This window comes from Rattus norvegicus, chromosome 4 (genome assembly GCF_036323735.1).
Source record: "Rattus norvegicus strain BN/NHsdMcwi chromosome 4, GRCr8, whole genome shotgun sequence".
NCBI classification, from domain to species: domain Eukaryota; kingdom Metazoa; phylum Chordata; class Mammalia; order Rodentia; family Muridae; genus Rattus; species Rattus norvegicus.
This window is the reverse complement of record NC_086022.1, coordinates 148,686,271-148,704,087: the sequence shown is the minus strand read 5'-3', so window position 1 is coordinate 148,704,087 and position 17,817 is coordinate 148,686,271. Positions and strand designations below refer to the sequence as shown.

Genomic DNA, 17,817 nt, shown 5'->3' with positions numbered 1-17,817 from the left:
CTATTATAGATAAGACTGGCCGCCCACACCACCATACTGACTGCCCACACTGCCATACTGGCTGCCCACACCACCATACTGGCTGCCCACACCACCATACTGGCCTTAAATATTTTTGTGTTTCTAAAGGGAGTTAGGCCAGCTATGTTGACGCACACCTATAATCCCAGCACTTGGGAAGTAGAGGCAGGAGGATCAGGAGTTCGGGGCCAGTCTCTATTACATATGAGTCTGAGGCTAGCCTGTGCTACATAATACCCTGGTTGGGGATGTGGGGTGTCAGAAAAGAGTGGAGTTGGGAATTTTGTGTGTTTTGACTGTTACTGAGATGGCTTAGTGCCTTCACAAAGGCCATGAAGGGAGGATGCAGCCTGTCGTCTGTGCCTGGCACTGTCAATGTCATCTTATTCCATGAATGTCCCCTCCACAGCTGTCGTAGTCCTAGGGCTTCAGTGGAGCTTTAGACCTAGGACTAGGGTAGTGACTAGATGGCTCCCAGGCTACCTCTGCATGGTAGCCACCTGGGTGATAGCCAGTCCTGACTGCTCTCCTTCGGGGGCCACTGTTATGCCCTGCTGTTCATTGACATGGTCACTTCACCCTGGTTTCCTGTGTCTACTCTCTCCCATGCTGCTGTAGCTAGGCTCCTCTTTTCTACCTTCCTCCCGCTCAGGCTCTCCATTTTTCTCAGGATAAAACCCAAGGCCTATCTTGTGAGATCCTAGGGAGAGTTGCCTGCCTACATCTCTTGTCTTGATAGATACCACATGCCCCCCATTCTTGGCTCAAACTCATGATGGTCACTCAAATCTTCCAACATACTCACCTGCTCCAGGGTCTTTGCACATTGACAAGCCTGCCCCTGTCCCCATACCAACTCATCTTACCCCAACACCTTTTCCTGTTCCATCTGTCCATCCTTGAGTCCCACATTGTCACTTCCCTGATGGTAATGCCCCCAAGGAAAAGTGGGTTCCCAGTGTAGCTTCTATGGCACCTCCTCCTTACATGACCTGTGCCTGGTGGCCTCTCTCATTTATTTGAGTGGCTGATTGCTAGATGGACACCGGAGCATAAACTCTGAAAGGCCAGACACTAGGGCCACGTAACACCACTGGGTCCCCAGAGTACAAAGTGGGCCCAGCACATTGGAGGCACTCAACAAACACTTCACAGCTGAAAAGGCACTTGCCCCAGATGCCCCCTGGGGAGAATCCCAATGAGTAATGCCTCCCACAATGCAGTTAACAGACAGGACATATCTACTGACCCTGTCACAACCTTGTAGGTTGTCACAAAAGTGAAGCTTCACCTTTTGGAAACTATGAGACTTGGAGAAACAGCACACATAGCCAGCAAGGGTTGGAGCTAACCCAAAGCCTGGGCTCCTCCCTGCTGCCTCTGCCTTGTGCTCTCATTCTGTCTGTCAACTCCATGATGCTATACACAGTAAGGAAACACTGCAGCTAGGGTTCAGGCATCTGGCTTCATTGCTCTCCCTGCCTCTTTCCCTTTATAGGAGCTGACTCCAAAAGCAGAGCCAGCTGGAGCCCAAGCTGGACTGTCTCCAGGGCCTTTGCACACCCCTAAAAAGGGTCCCTCTGCATACAGAAGCCAGTCTTCTGATCCAGCATAACTGTCAGGGTAGGCTTGGCATCTCTCAGCCACACAACTCTGAGATAGTGAAACGTGTTTGACCCACTCTCCTTTATTAGACATGGGGAAACTGAGGCCTATCACTAGATCAGAGAATGGATATCAAAGAAACAACCAAGGCTTTGGGCTCTCAGGCTACAACATCTATCCTGGCCTCATGGCACCCTAGTGTATGGGGTAGGGGAAAGTGCTATGTTGGCCTGTCTGCCATGGGATCAGAAATGTCACCACAAATTCTCTGGTCTCAGAGAACTTTCTAGTTCTGTACAGAATGGAAACATTGATGGATAGGTGAGGTGGGGCAGGTGGTCCTAAGTGACCAAAGATGATGTGGTTACCCATTCATGTATCTACTCATCCATCCACCATTTGTTCATCCCCTTCTCTCTCCACCTGAATCTCTATCTACCATCCATCCTTCTAATTTAATCATCCATCTATCACCTGCTGATCCTCCCACCCACTCATCCATCCATCATCTATCCATCTATTCATCTGTCCATCTATCCATCCACTCACCCACCCATCCGCTCATCCATCCATATACTCGTCCACCCAATCACCCCTTCCTTCTTTCTCCATCCATCCACTGACCTACCCATCTATCTCCTTCACTGTCTCTATGTGCCCCCCACTCACCCATCCATCTATCCACCCACCTGCCCACTTTTCTCTCCGTTGTGTATCTGCCCTCCATCCCGGTGTTCAGCCATGCCTTTTTGTGGTTGTTGCTGAATGCTGACTCCATGATTGACTTCCTGGGAGGCTCATTTTCAGCCTCCTTGGAGCTTGCAGGACCCTGTTGGCACAGGGCTAGAAGCCTGAATTTCCTCTGTGCTGAGTGGTTGCGCTTACAGAGGGCTCTGCTCTTGGCCTCACAGAGACAACCAAACAGGAAGGGTGCAAGCAGCATCTCTGAGGGTTTTGTCCCAGATCTTGCTGTGAACACTGCTGTTGTGTCTGTCAAGAGTTCTGACACCAGCATGGACATTTAGTGTACCTGTGTGAGCTGTGGCAGATTCCTAGAGCCCTGTCGTTATAGACCTTCCTCCATAGCTGCCCATCAAAGCAACCACACTGAGACCCCTTGCTGTTTTATTCTGAACGCTTAGCTTGGTATTGTTGTTGTCATCATCATTACGGTTACCAAAACAATTTTATTTTAAAATTAACCTTCATTTGTTTCATAAATGGACAAAGAACCCATCGTAAGTAGAAAATCGCAATTAAGAAATTCGAAGAGGGGCCTCTAATCCCAGACTTTGGGAGGTGGAGGCGAAAGGATCAAGAGTGGAAGATTATTCTGCTACAAAGTGGGTTAGAGGCCCTGACTCAAAATCAAATGACTGAAGGCTTAAATGCTGAGTGGACAGTACTTCCTGTATGTTTAGGCCACACTCCCTACATCAGATTGCCCTACCAGGAGCCGGCCAGTGGACCACACATGGAGCTAACTCATTCCTGCAGTAAACCACCTATCACTAGGTGACAGTGGAGATGTGGGCCCTGGGTGATATGGGCCACTCCTAGGGAGAGCTCTTAGCAACACCCTAACCACTGTCTTCGGACCCCTGTGGACACCCTTGAACTGGTCCCACTGAGACCTCCAGGAGCCTGAGGTCAGGAAGTGGAATGGATTCTGTAACCCAACCTGGTGGGTGTGCATCAGGCCCTGACCTCTGAGGAAAACCAATACAGAAAGCGGAACCCAAGCCTTGAGGGTGTCAGGTGTAGCCCTTTCTCCCAAAGACCTTGCTGTGACAGCCCTAGTCCCCAAAGCTCATGGAAGTGTCAGGCCCCGGGTTTGGCCTTCTGAATGCCTCATGGTACAGCTAACTCTAAACAGAGAGTGACATCTTGCTCAGTCCTGCCACTGCCCAGTGACTCACGAAGACCCTTCCTCCTCTGGTAACACAAGTCTGAAAAAACAGAAGCCCCAGGCCTGGGCTGGGCTGGGCTAGGCTCCAGCATACCAGTATGTCCTTTCACCCTCCTCTGGAGCAGTTAAGCTAGTATCGATTGTATTCCTTATCTGAAAAAAATGTCCCGTGATGGGCTCAGATTTCAAAAGGGTATTTGGGGTCTGAGAGCTGCCGCTCACTGGCTCTGTTCAGACACAAAGAGGCTCACTTTCTCCTGGACCTTGGCTCCTGCCAGGTGCCAGCCATAAGGAACGTTGTCCCTGCTTAGTCACCACTCCAGTTAAAACAAAACAAACCAGCTAAGGAACATGGGGCAGCTGGGAAAAGGCTAACGGTTACAGCATGGTACATATCTCAATTCATTCTCCATCCATCCATCCTGTCAGAGCTGATGTCTGACATGCAAAGCCGAGAGTCCCCTGTGAGCTTCCTAGAGCTCAGTATTCACTATGGCCCTAGACACGCATTCTAATCACGTTGAAGTAGTGCCCCCCTCCAAGCAGTTCCTCCTTAGGAGCTGTGCCCTGCTCTGTGGAGAAAACATACGTGCTAGTTTGATGCAAAGATTTGGGAGGTAGACTGAGTAGGAGCATGGAGGGAAAATCCACACACCTTGGCCAGAAATGAAATAGGAACATTGTGAAGAAGTTACCCAGAGAGGTGAAATTCCACACCCCAGATTCTTACTGGCAGAGTGGGCAAGGTGCCTGAGACATCAGTGGAGCCGCCTCTCCTCAGAGCGCATCCTGAGGAATGCCAGGTGACTCCAGAAGAGATCCTGAGATCAATAAGGATGGGAAAGGCTGAGCTGGGCTAAGTGAAGCTGGTGTCCTTCAGCCAGGTCTTGTCTCTTATAAAATCAACAAAAGGGGCTCAGGCGCCCAGCGTCAGACAGTGCTTCGGAAACTTCCACTTGTGGTGTCAGACTTAGAGAGTGCTGAAGATTAGCATCCCCCAAAGCTCATCTGGTGGCTTGAATGTAGCCTAAACCCCAGCTCACAAACAGGGACACTCAAGCCAGAGGGCAGCCCTGAGATGGGAACCCAGGGCTCCTGGAAACAGGCGGCTGGGGGTACATGGGTTGGGTCTTGGATGCTACTAACATGTGAAGAACTGGGACTTACATGGGCTGAAGCAATCCTGAAGGAAGTAAGAATCCTGGTGAAGATCCAATGAACATTAACCAATGCCCCATGATTTGATGGACCATCCAGAAGAAAGCCAGGTGCATGCTGGAACCTCATTGCTTCTCTGTCTGCCCAGAAGGGACCTCAGGATTCCCCCAAGATTAGTCCCTGTGGACTTGTAGAAGGTGTATCTTCAGGCTTCCTCTTCTAGAAAGCCTCCTGATTGGCAGCACACAGCCCTTCTACTTCACCTACCCAGGAATCCAAGGTGGTTATACTTCAGTGGCTTTGGTCTTGCCCACTCTTCCCTATGGACTTTTTGCTTAGCCCCTGTTAGATCCCCTGTAGTTGCTATAGAAACTTCATGAACAGGTCATCAATGCCTTCCACACAGCCTCTGATCTGCCAGTCCCCCCAGATTTAGCAGCACCATCTCCACCCCAGTGCTTGAAGGAGAAACCTGTGGCTAGAGAGAGGAAGCTCACTTGGGAACAAAACCAGTAAAGGAAGATGCCAGGCCCCCAGCCTTGCCCTGTTCTCTCTTTCTGGTCACTTGTGATGTTGGTCCCCCTCATTCTGGCTGATCTCAGGGGCCCTGCTTCTCCAGAGCACTGACTCAGCTGAGGCAAGGCAAGGGTCAAGGCCTGAGCTGCAACTGTGCTCCAAGGCTGCTGGCCCCCCTCAGCTGGTTGACTGTAAGAGGATCAGACTGATCAGGGTTCATCTGCAGTTCAGAAGGACATAGGGTATGAACTGACTGACAGTTGTGACAACCTCTGGCTCTATTCCTACTACTCCACTCTGGGACCTAACTCGCTTCCTCCAGTCATTCCCTGAGTCATTCCAGAATCCTCCATGCTAGAAGAAGAGAGAGCAGCTCCCCTCCCAGCCTTGGTCATTATTCATGGGCAGAAAAGTGTGGTTACAGGTTCGTAGCCATGGTCAGCAAGGACAAAACCCTTAGCTGAGATGACACCCAAGAACTGCCCTCCTGGGCCGAGGGACGGGGTCTTCTTTCCTTCATAATGAAAAATTCAGCAGCCAAGGCAGATAACTCATCAATCTTTCATCCTGGTCCTTGCTGGGGGAGATGGGGCACCGCAGAGATCAGAACTGGCTGCCTACAACCTGGGACAACACTCTTATCCCCATGAGCTCAGGACCTCGGGTAGAAATAAAGCCATTGGGGCTTCCCAGAAAGGGCACTAGGCAAGGCAAGTGGTCAACTCCATGCTTTCTGTTAGCTATAGGAGTGCATCCAAAAAAAAAAAAACACATGGATAGAATACTACTCAGCCATAAAAAAGAGTGAGTTTCCCATCACTGATGGTGAAGTGGATGCAACAGGAGAATGTTAGATTGAGTGAAATAAATCACACAGAGAGAGACAATCACTGTTCTTAGCTTTTAAAAGTTGATCCAGCAGAATAGAACAGGATAGTAGTTACCAGAGCCCAGGGAAGATGGGGAAAGGAGACGGGATCTTGATGGGCATGGGGTACCAGTGGGTAGGAGCATCTCCCAATGCCTACAGAGAGGTAACTGACTGACCACCACATAGTATGTATCTTGTTATAACTAGCAGAGAAAATGGTGAATGTTCTTAACACAGAAATGATGAATGCCTAAGCTGAGGGACATGGCTGTAACCCCATCAGATCAACATACGTGATATTCATGTAGTACTGAAGCCATCACACTGTAACCCATGAATTTCTACTTGCTCTCTAGCAAGTGTCAAGGTTTGTGATGCTTCTGTATAGCACTTCTCTGCATGGGTCTCAGCTGGGCACCACATGGAAGGACCCCTCCTGCCACCCCCTGCGCAAGACAGGCTTGGCACCACCAGCTGCCTGCTAACTAGGCTGCCCTGTCTGCACATACTCTACAGCTTTGCTGGAACGCCCCACTCTGTATTATGAGATCAGCAGTATTTGTCCGAGGCTCAGCCTAGTAGTTGAGGGGCAGCTTTGCTGGGGCAATGGCTTTGGAGCAATGAAAGACAATTCTCCTCAGGCCCCCACCCTGCCCACAGCCAGGGATGGTCCATCCTGGGATGGCTGCCTTACAGACTCCAGCCCTGTTCATCTTCCCACTAGGTCTGGCCAATGGAAAGGTCTAGAAAGATTAGAGTAAGGGTATGGGTGGAGAGACACCGAAGTCTACAGTCTACTCCTTCTCTTGAGATCACCTGGGACCTGATGCTTGTGTGACAACAGGTGTCCTCACCACCCTCTGTGGGCCACAGTGTGGAACTCTCCTCCCACCCCATCTAAACCAGTGACACCAGAAAAGGAGTACCCAGCCAAGTGGCTTCCTGTCTACATCTGTGCCAATAGCTCCTCTACTCAGCTCTCCCTAGATGACATGGTGGCCCCAGGACCCTGATCGTCTCAGTCCCTCAGCCGTCAGTGTAGGCTACATGCATCCAGTCACTAGCCCTTCCCATCCTTCACTTCCCTAGGAACGGGTTCAGCCCTCTCCATCCTGAAGTTGGAGTTGCCAGATCTAGCTGGATCTATCTCCCCAACTACATGGTGAAAGGAGAGAGCCCACTCCCCCAAGTTGTCTTCTGGCCTCTAACTGTGGACAGTGGCACGTGTGATTCCCATAACTACATCATAGCCCTGGTTGGTTATTTCTCAACTTGACACATGCTGGAGTCATCTGCAAAAAGGAACCTCAATTGAGAAAACACCTATGGCAGATTTGCGTTTTATTGATTAATTATTGATATGGGTGTCCTAGCCCACTGTGGGTGGTGTTGTCCGTAGGCAGGGGGGCCAGGGCTGCATAAGCAGTCTGAGCAAGACATGAGGAACAAGACAAGCAGCAGCACCCCTCCATGGCCTCTGCTTCACTTCCTGCCTCCAGGTTCTACCCTTGAGTTCCTGCTCTGATTACCTTCAGTGATAAAGTGTGACCTAAGAGTTGTGAGCTGAAATAAATCCTTTCCTCTCCAAGTTGCTTTTGGTCATGATGCTTTATACTGTACTAGAAGCCCTAAGACAAAGCCCTAAGACAGCTCTCCCTAGATGACATGGTGGCCCCATTCATAAAATAGTTATTATTTTTTAATTTAAAATTTAATCCAAACCCTGACTATCAAGCTCTCTGACACGCTTTTCTGGTTTTATCTTCCTGCAGGGTTTGCCACCCTCGGAGTGTGGACTAACAGCAGCCGAGGAGACAGGTGAGTGTGAGCGGCTTGCACCTGCGTGCACATGCCTGTTCTGGTGAGAGCCTCGATTGGGATTTGCAAACCTCTGTGTGTGTAGCCTAGCCCCTGGATACCCTGCTCCTTCTCTCAGACCCTGTGCAGAGAGAGGGAACCTGTGAAGGGGGTGTGAGCGCTATAGTTTGGACTGATTCCCTGACTCTCCAATTTGCCTGGAGTTCTGGGGGCCCTGGGAAGTGTCTCTCAAAGAACAATATGCTTGTGTGGCCATCTTACCCGTCATTCACACTGTGGTGTCTTTTCACTATATCAGACTCATTTCACTGTCATCACATTGAGGTCAGCACACCAATGGGCATTTATAAAATAAGGGGGTGGGGCTCAGGAACTTGAGAGAGCAAAGTCCGTGTATGGAACTTGCTCAACAAGGCCTTGAGAGCCGACCGATGAAAATCCCTGGAGCCCACTGGCTGCTCTGAGCCAGCCTGTTTGTTTGTTTGTTTGTTTGTTTGTTTGTTTGTTTTTTCCTCTGTCCTGTACAGAATGAGAGCCCTGTGGCTAGCCTGGGCCATTCACCTTGGTGAAAGGTGTCTGAGGCTCCAAGGTAGTTGCTTACTAGCAAAGGTTTAGAGACAGTGCCTGTGCCTGGAGGGTGCCTTGCGAGTGTGGCTGTAGAATTCTCCCTTGCCTGGTAGATGTGTGTGGAGCTGACTCTCATCCTAGAGGGATGGAATGGTAGCTGGAGGGTGTTTGATAGAAGGACAGCCTTCTCCTGCTGCTAACTAGTGGGACCCAAATGCGTCCTCTGTGTCACACCCCATGAGAAACCTTCATCCAACTACCCATGGGGTAGCTGTGACAATTCTTAGACACAGCAGAATGGGTAAGGGTGACTTCTGTGTGCTCTGATCCAGGTAATTGACACAGGTCAAACATGAAGCTCACGTTTCTTCTCAAATGCCGTCTGCACAGTGGGCACCATTTACCGCAGTAATGGCCCAACTAGATTGGCACCAGCAGGGGCCAGGGCTTTGGGAGCTGAGCTCCGCAGCTCTGGCAGATGAGAGTGGAGAAGGTGGGCCACCTGCTCTGATTTGGTAGTCACTGGATCAGGTCATGATTGACCTGTTTTGGAACTTAGGCTTATATCCGAGGACAAGGCATGCATCTAAGTAAGGGGAGCCTGGCTTGCTGGCTTCTTTCTATGAGGGTCTCGAATTAACTCAACCTGAGCACAAGAAGGGAGGAGACAGAGACACAGACCCAAGGTCAGGCTACAGCAAGGAGGAAGGACTGGACCCTGGGACCCACAAATCATCACCCTTCCTGGAGATGGGAGCTAGAAGCTCCTCCCAGCTTCACCTACTTCTCTCTGGGAGTATGCTGAGGGGTGTTTTGTTTCTCTCCTGCATTGTCTATGTGACATGTCTAGTCAGTGCACCCTCCTCTGGCCATCACATAGCTGTCTCCACAGTAGTGGAGTTAACGTAGCCATGAGTGTTTGTCATCCAGATGAGCAAATGGCAGGTGGGCATGGTGGCCATCACAAGTCCCCACTAGAGAGGTTGGGCTTCTCTGACTCAACCTCCACAGACACAGGCAGGCCTCATTCTCCAGCCTATCATAGCAGAGCTTTGTCATGTTTGTGAGTAAGAAGGCCGAACAGGCACCATGATGGTATGAGAGGCTCCCAGAGGTGTTCTGCTCAGTTCCTAGGGCTGGGCCAGAGACCAGTCCACATGGATCCTGCCCCAGGGCATTGTGGGTAAAGTGTGAGCCCATGGTCTTGCCAAACAGCAGATACGCAGACTGCTCCCTTTCCATCTACAAAAAGGCTCCCCACCCCACATCAGTAAAACAGCCAGGCCGCCCCTTCCTTTCTGTCTCATCAACTCTTCTCTTCTGTTCCCTTCCTGGGGTTCTTACTTCAAAGGCACCTTCGTTTCAGTCAGTGATTGGAAGCCCCTTTCTTGTGCTGACAGTGGATGTAGATGATCCAGGTTTCTCTTGCTTTTCCCTTTATCTTTGGAAAACATTTAAAATTATGTCACAGACACTAGGAAATGGTTACACCCTCGCCCAGCAAAACACCATAATGACTAGAAAGCTTTAATGCTTCCTCATTCAGAATGTCAGTAACCCCTAACTAGTAATCCCATTTCCAGGAAGCCCGCCCCAAGGAAGCTGCCTGAGATGTGTACAAAGACGCATTCAGGACGATGTTTATCGGGGCGTGCTTATATTAGTTAAAAATAGAAACAAGTGCGTGCCCAAGTGGGGCAGATTGCAGCCACCTGCAGATATGGAAGATGCTGGAAGGCAGCCATTGAAAAACTGCTTGAGAAGAACCTTTAATAACGTAGGGAACACCTTCATATTTCAGAGTTAAGGGGAGAGGCAGTTTGCCAAAATGATGTTTCTGTAAATATATGGGAAGAGCACACAGGTTAGAAAGAAAAGCCACGGAGGAGGGGGGAAGGAGGAAAGGGAAGGGAGAGGGGAACTAAGGAAAACCATAAAAAAAAACTTTACAGGGAGTGGGCAGGGGGCTCATTTTCTTTGTTGTGCTTCTCCAAGATCCTTCAGTTTTTCATGGTGATTTGTTCAGCCTCTATGTATTCCCAGAACAGTTCCAGTTCAGCCATGTATCTGCCCACCTATAGAAACCCATGGGCACTTTACAATTCATTGTATGAAGTAAATGATTGGGCTGATACTTGTTCTTCTGAAGTGTTTCTTTTCTTAAAACCTTTTTTTAAAAAAGATTGCTTAATTTTTTTAATCTTTATTTCATGTGTATGAGTTTTGCCTTCATGCATAGCTATCTACCGTGTGTGTGTGTGTGTGTGTGTGTGTGTGTGTGTGTGTGTGTGTGCAATGCTCACAGACACCAAAAGAGGGCATCAGATCCCCTGAAGCTGGAGTTACACAGTTGTAAGCTGCTATGTGGATGCCGGGAACAGACCTCAGGTCCTCCTGAAGAGCAGGAGGTTAAGTGCTCTCAACCACTGAGAACATCATCCCTCTAGTCTCCCACCCCAAAGCTGCTACCTTCCTCTAGTCTCCATGCCACCCCCAGAACTGTGGCTCTGAGGGCACTGGCTTGGAGAGTGTGAGTGAGCTGGGCTCTACCAGGGAAGGTACAGCTCGTGCAGTAGTTTATCTTCGCGTGACTCCAGAGACTGGAGTCCAAGTTCAAGGCGTAGCTTCTGAAGACTCTGTACTGCTACCCTCCCTGGGGTCTTTCTTTGTGATGTTGGTATCTTGTTTTCTTCTTGTAAGGATCACTTGGATAGGATGAGGGTTCACACTCACAACCTCATTTTAACTCAGAACTTTCTGTCTTTCAATGAGATGATTTACAATGGGGTTCCATCCTGATTGACTCACCAACCGATGGAAATAGCGATGCTAAGAACTCATCAGTGCACCTCACCCACTGAGCATCCTAGTCTGCAGCACAGCACACAGGCCTGCTGCAGACGATCATGGTTCCTGCACTGGGCACAGGGTGCTGTGACCAGAGACTGTGCCATCCTGGGGTAGCTCAGGAGCAGCTCCAAGTTCAAAACCAGAAGCACAGTGAAGAGGGAAATCTAATTTAACTTTTATCTTAGGTGAGGGACCTCGTACACCCAGGTGGGTTCTGGGGAGAAGAGACTTGGGGCTTCAGCAGCTAAACTGAGGGGAAGCATTCAATGTACCTGTCCTGGTGACTGTGGCCACTTACTTGGCAAAGCCACCCTGAGTTTGGAGCATGGGCAGAGGGAGGTGAGTGTGGACTGAGAGCCATTCCTTGTGAGGTATGACGGGCCCCAGCTAACTCTCAACCTGGCTGACCTCAACCTATCTAGCAAGACCAGAGGCAGCAATGTGACCAACTGTCCCCAACTAAGCCTGTCAACAGAGGTGGACGTCTGAGAGGCACAGTAAAATCACTCACTACGTACGCTCATTGTAATAAAATTCGGAAGTGCTTTGAGGTAAGAAGCACTGATATCAAAGACATTAAACATATACAGTGGGCTCCAAATGTTATAAACCAGACCTTACAAGTAATGTTTTGCATGTCAACTCAAAAGTTATTTTGATCTTAAAAAACAATGGCAGAATGAAGGAACAGGCCAGCTGTATTAGGCATTCTCCATCGCTGTGACAAAATACCCAAGGCAGTACACTTTATAAAGAAAAAGGTTGTGTTCAAGCTCTCCACTGACCTTTTGATCCTGCAGTTAGAGTAGCGGTGGCAGTTGACTGACTCAACCTCAAATCCCTCAGTGGCTTTCACAGGGGTGACCTGCGTGGTGCACTGCTGCAGCTTCAGTGTCACCTAGTCACAAAGCATTCCTTACCTTAACAGAGATTGCCAGAAACTGCCCAGTCCTTCTGGGATTCCTTCCACATCGGTGTGAATCAATCTTTATTTAAAAGTGTTTGGAAAGCAAAGTGTTACACCCACATGTTTACAAGTAACAGGTTGTCCATGAGTCATCTTTGCTAGTCTCCTCTAGGAGAGACATTTATTGGTCTAGCCTTGACACCCTGAGTCATGTGGTAGGCACAGGGTGATGGGGCAGATGGAGCCACCAAGGAGGTCCCTGATCTCAGGAGGAAAGACTCTCTCTCTCTCTCTCTCTCTCTCTCTCTCTCTCTCTCTCTCTCTCTCTCAACATTATGATGTTTTATTACTTATAGAACAAAGAAAGTCATAAGTCAAAGGATCAAAGTGTTTACAGAATACATTGGTGGGGACCACAGGTCTGTTACAACAAGCAGGACAATGTCTGCTATAACTTGCTGATGATGTGTGATGGTAGTTTTAGCTTTTGATTGGTAGAAACTAATGGTCAGCTAAGAATACATTGTAAGATTTTAGAAGCCACTAGTTTGTAAGGTCAAACAGAGGTGTGGACAGTGAATGGCTTTCAAAGGAAACTAAAAATAGCCCAAGATAATTCAGCTCTGGTATGAAAGTTTTTATTAATTAATTTATTTACTGGATAGACCACAGTTTCCCCTCCCTCCTCTCCTCCCAGTCCTTTCCCTTCACCTCACCTCTACTCTCCACTCCTCCCTTTTTCTTCAGAAAAGTTAAGGCCTCCCATGGATATCAACCAGCCTTGACATATCAAGTTGTAGTAGGACTAGGCACACACATCTCCTATTGAGGCTAGACAGGGCACTCAGATTAGGGGAAGAGGGATCCAGAGACAGGCAATGTAGTCAGATACAGCCCCTGCTCCCACTGTTAACAGTCCCACATGAAGACCAAGCTACACAGTTGTTGCCTATGTGTAGAGGGTCAAGGCTGTCGCATGCATGCTCTCTGGTTGGTGGTTCAGTCTCTGTGAGCTCCTATGGGCCTAGGTTAGTTGATTCTGTAGGTGTCCTTGACCCCTCTGGCTCCTACCATCCTCCCCTCTGCCGAATTTTCCAAGCTCTGCCTAATGTTTGGCTATGGGTCTCTGCTTCTGTTTTCATCAGTTGCTGGGTGAAGCCCCTCTGATGACTGTTATGCTAGACTCCTGTCAACAAGTAGAGTGGAATATCATCGTGTCAGGGTTGGGCTCCTTCTCATGGTGTGGGTCTCCAGATGAACCAGTCATTGGTTAGCCATTCCCTCGGGGAATTCTATTGGAGGGATATAGACCATGAGCAAAAGAACCCATCCATATGTGTCAGATGCCAGGAACTATCCTGAAGAATGCCTCCATAAAAGGGTGTGGGGGCAGAGGATGGGGAAGGGCAGGGGTGAACAAAAAGGGGAAATAGACTATGTTATATGAGGACCCAAAATGAAGAGTATGAGGACCCAGAAAAGCACTTAGGTGAAAAGAAATAGCAAACCCCATGGCAGGCTGAAGCAAGGATTGTCTAGAAACCTCAGGAAGTCATAATGCTGAAAGAACAGATTGGGGAGGAGCCCTTAGAAGTGAGCCTGGAAGAGGTGGGTTAGAAAGAATCAGGATGGGGAGACATCCACCCCAGAGCTGTTTGTAGAGTGTACTTTAGACTCATGGAGGAAGCACAGGACCAGGAAAGGGGGTGTTTCTGACAAACCCAGGAGGAAAGGTAGTGGCAGGACCGGGGCAGTGGAGGTAGAAGCAGCCATGTTTTGAGCTTCTGGGAAGTTGAGCTGATACAACATGCTATGGTCCTTGGTGTGAGAGAAGAAGAAACTGTGAGGACAAAGGGTGACTTGGGGTACTTTGATACCAACTGATATCCTCCACTTCCCTTCTAGAACTTTCCATTAAGAGCTAATGTAGATCCCCCAAGTTCAAGGTTTATTAAGTCCCCAGTAAGCTGCCTCCACTCAGGTGCCACTCATAACTGGAATCCCTGGGCTACTGAACTTAAGATGAATTGGAGTCCTGTAACCTTTTAGCAAGATAAATTGGTAGAGCATCTCACAGAACACAGAAAAGGGTGCTCACACTGTAGTGTAGTTATCTAAGACAAGTCAGGCCATTCAGATGCTAACCCTACTCAGGATAAGGTCTAGGTGGGTGCTGAAAACATAGCTCATGTCCAAGTTGGGCACCTTCCCATCCTGGGACATGGGTGTGCTCTGTAGCCAGGACCATGCTGTGTCCTCCAGTCCTCAGTTTGCATTAAGATGTCACAAGCCAGGAACCCTGAGATGGAATTCCATTCCCAGCCCTCCCTGTGAGGCTCGTCAGCTCTAAACCCAGACCTGCTGCCTGCCCATGTCTCTCTGTACTCCATTCCTGTCATAAGTCTCATGTCTGCCAGCATAAGGCCACCTGTTATTGATGAGGCTTGTGACAGTGAGGACATTCTTATCACTTGCAAAAATCCAGGACCTTAAGGGACAGAGACAAGTTTGTTTCCTTCTTGGGTGGCAGGGTGGAGGCCTGAAGCATTCTCTAAGAGCCACAGAAGCCTTGCAAGGGAGGGCCTGAGTTTGGCAGGGGGAAGTAGAGGGATTGGTCAGGGACATGGGAGCTTCTGGGCTTTGGTGGCATATGGGGACACACAGGGTGGGGGAGCAGGTGGATGGAAGAATTTAAGCTGAAGGAGAAACAGAGCACACATTAAGCACGCCCTGGATTCCTCTGGGAGTGAATACAGCTGAGGAGAGAAAGGAGCAGGTGCCCATGCTGAGGTACCTAACAGCGAGTGATTGGGGGGAATGGAAAGCTGGGAAGATCTTTAACCAAAGGACTGAGGTGAGGATGGTTGGCGAAGCAGAGACAGAGAATAGGGACCCCAGTGGGACTGTGTCTCCAGGAGGTTCAGATGGGTGCTATTGTGGCCAGTCTGGTGGCTACAGAGAGTGGCCCTTCTGGTAATGGGTACTAAGTCTTGAGCCATGGGTTAGGGTGTCTTCTGGAAGGATACCCAGTCAGTTAAGCCAAACACAGACATGGTACCAGGTCCCCATGTCACCAAGTTCACGAAGGGGATACTAATGCCCAGGGGGGAAATCAGCCCCTATTCATTTCTTTTCCAAATATTTTCCTACACCATAAAAGCATAGAAGGATGAGTGAGAGTGGAGGGAAGGACTCTTCTAGTTTGCTCTATGCTGCTGTGACACAACACTCTGACCAAAAGCAACTTACAGAAGAAAGGTTTATTTGGCTTCCACTTCCAGGTCATGGTTTATCATTCAGGGAAGTCAGGGCAGGAACTCAAGCAGGAACATGAAGTTAAAGCCATGGAGGAATGATAATTGTTGGCTTGCTCACTGGCTCATGCTCTGCCAGCTTTCTCGTATAGCTCAGGACCTCCTGCCTAGAGGATGGTACCACCCACAGTGGGCTGGGCCCACCTATGCCAATTAGCAATCAAAAAAATCCCCCAAGACATACCCATCAGCCAGTCTAAGCCACATCCCAATTGAAATTCTCTTCTTCCATGACTCTAGGCTATGCAAAGTTAACAGTTAAAGCTAACTAGGGCAGAGAATGAGAGAAGAAGGAAGAAAAATATTACAAGAGGCACTAAATCCAGGGCAATGGGGCTTCGGGAGAATAAAAGCTAGCCTGTCATTAGGAAACCTGTTAAGAATTCCAGACCCACAAAAATATTCAGAGTGAGCAAGGCCTGAGGCATTCTCAGTGGGGGACATGTCAAGCCAGTTGCTGTACCTGGAAGCCCATGACATTTCCCTTTCCTCACACGTGAACATGTAGTGCTTAGTCACAGATCAGGAGGCAGGCAATGTGGATGGGGAGAAGATTCAAGAAGGACGAAGGCACAATAAATAGTCTGCCACTTTTATGCCCACGTGTTTTGAGGTGGGCAAATTTTGTGCTGAGTCTGGCAATGCCTTGGGCTACAAGTGGGGAGCCCAGCATTCAGGGACCATGTGATCCCCTCTTGCCAACTTCACCTGACAGCAGTACGGGCAATTTTTCAAAAGCCAGGTCCATGCAGAAAGAGGAAATTAGATCTGGGTGTTCCAAGCTAAACATGTCTGCCTCACTTTGGGAATCCTTTGACCTTAAACACAAGAAAGTTCCCAAAGGTCCTAGAAATAACCCCCAAATGAGCCCGTGAATCTTCCACTTTGGAAGTGCTGGTGTCAGAAAGGAAGGCTCAGGGAGCATGATTAACAAAGGGTGTCCAATGCTGGAATGGGGTGGGGGGGAATGGATTTATAAACACAGGTACACAATGCATGCATTTCCATTACTGCAAATGTGTAAGAGTCCCAGCAAGAAAGGTAGGTGTGGAAAGACTGAGTCAGGGTGGCTGACTGAGTTCTCGGTTTTTCAAGAACTGTGGGGGTTGGAGATTTAGCTCAGTGGTAAAGCGCTTGCCTAGGAAGCGCAAGGCCCTGGGTTCGGTCCCCAGCTCCGAAAAAAAGAACCAAAAAAAAAAAAAAAAAAAAAGAACTGTGGCAAGCCCAATGACAGACTCTCAGACCATGAGGTGATATCAGAGGTGGTCCATTGTGGGGGCTGAGACATCACAGGATGGCATCTTTCGGTGTCAGGTCCAACAGCCCGTCACCTGCAAATCAGAGGGAGCTGCTACAGAGTCCTACAGCCTCCTAGAGCTACCCACCATAGACACCGAAGTCAGAGTGAGGTTTGCCACCCCAGAAGAGCAAGACCCATGTCCTTCTTGGTGGAGGGGCCGCCTTTGGGAGCTGGCCATCTGCCGCCACATCCCACGCCCTCTGGAGGCACTTTGGCTGGCAGTGATGTGAGGCCGGTCTCTTTAGGACCTCTAATAGCTTTTTCTTCTCACGCACTTGGAAATCTCCATGCAGTCTGGCCACCACAGAGGCTGCAGAAGGCAGGACTGAGCTGGACTGATGGATGCAGGGAGGGAGGCGAGGCTCCTGGCTGCTGCTACAGCCGCAGTCCCAGGTGGGGGTGGCTGCAGGCTCTGCAGCAGCTCTGGCCTCTGCCACCAGCAGCCAGAGCTCACAATTCCAGACCCTGCAGACCCCTGGGCCAGAGCTCCAGACAGGGGATTGTCAACTGGCCTGGCATAGCTCACCTGGGATACACTGTGGAAGGTAAGCGAGCTATGCAGCGGCCCCACGGGCTCTAAGACTTCCTGAGAAATAGCTGATAAGGCTGTTGATGCTCCTGCTGTTGGTACTGAAGGGGGAAATAGTCTGTTCCTGGTGATTCTGCGAAGCAGCCTAGGACTTGGCTCAACCCAAACACAAGGTGTCCGAGTTCTAGGGAAGAAAGGTTGTTCCTGGCTTGTACCCAAAGCAAGTCCGCTGTAGGGTTTTCCTGAAAGTCCCAAGTTCCTTCCTTCATTCTTTGCCAGAGGTGTACTGAGGTGCTAAGACATGCCAGGCTTTCTGTAAAGTATCAGGGGAGTCAAGAAAGATCGGCACATAACATGTCCCTAGAGCATCCCCTGGTCTTGCCAAGAGGATGGATGCTTAAGTAACTGTGGTGCTGAGCATGAAGTGTGATAGAAGAGGGTCTTCACAGAAT

General features: G+C 49.4%; 1 protein-coding gene across 8 annotated transcripts in view; it reads left to right on the top strand.

The window, feature by feature from the left end:
* Atp2b2 (ATPase plasma membrane Ca2+ transporting 2) overlaps positions 1-17,817 on the top strand; it is a 313,447-nt gene that overhangs the window by 59,566 nt on the left and 236,064 nt on the right. For all 8 annotated transcript variants that reach the window (XR_010065612.1, XR_010065611.1, NM_012508.8 and 5 more), the window contains 1 exon segment: positions 7,853-7,898. The gene's annotated coding sequence lies outside the window, so the exon portion shown is untranslated.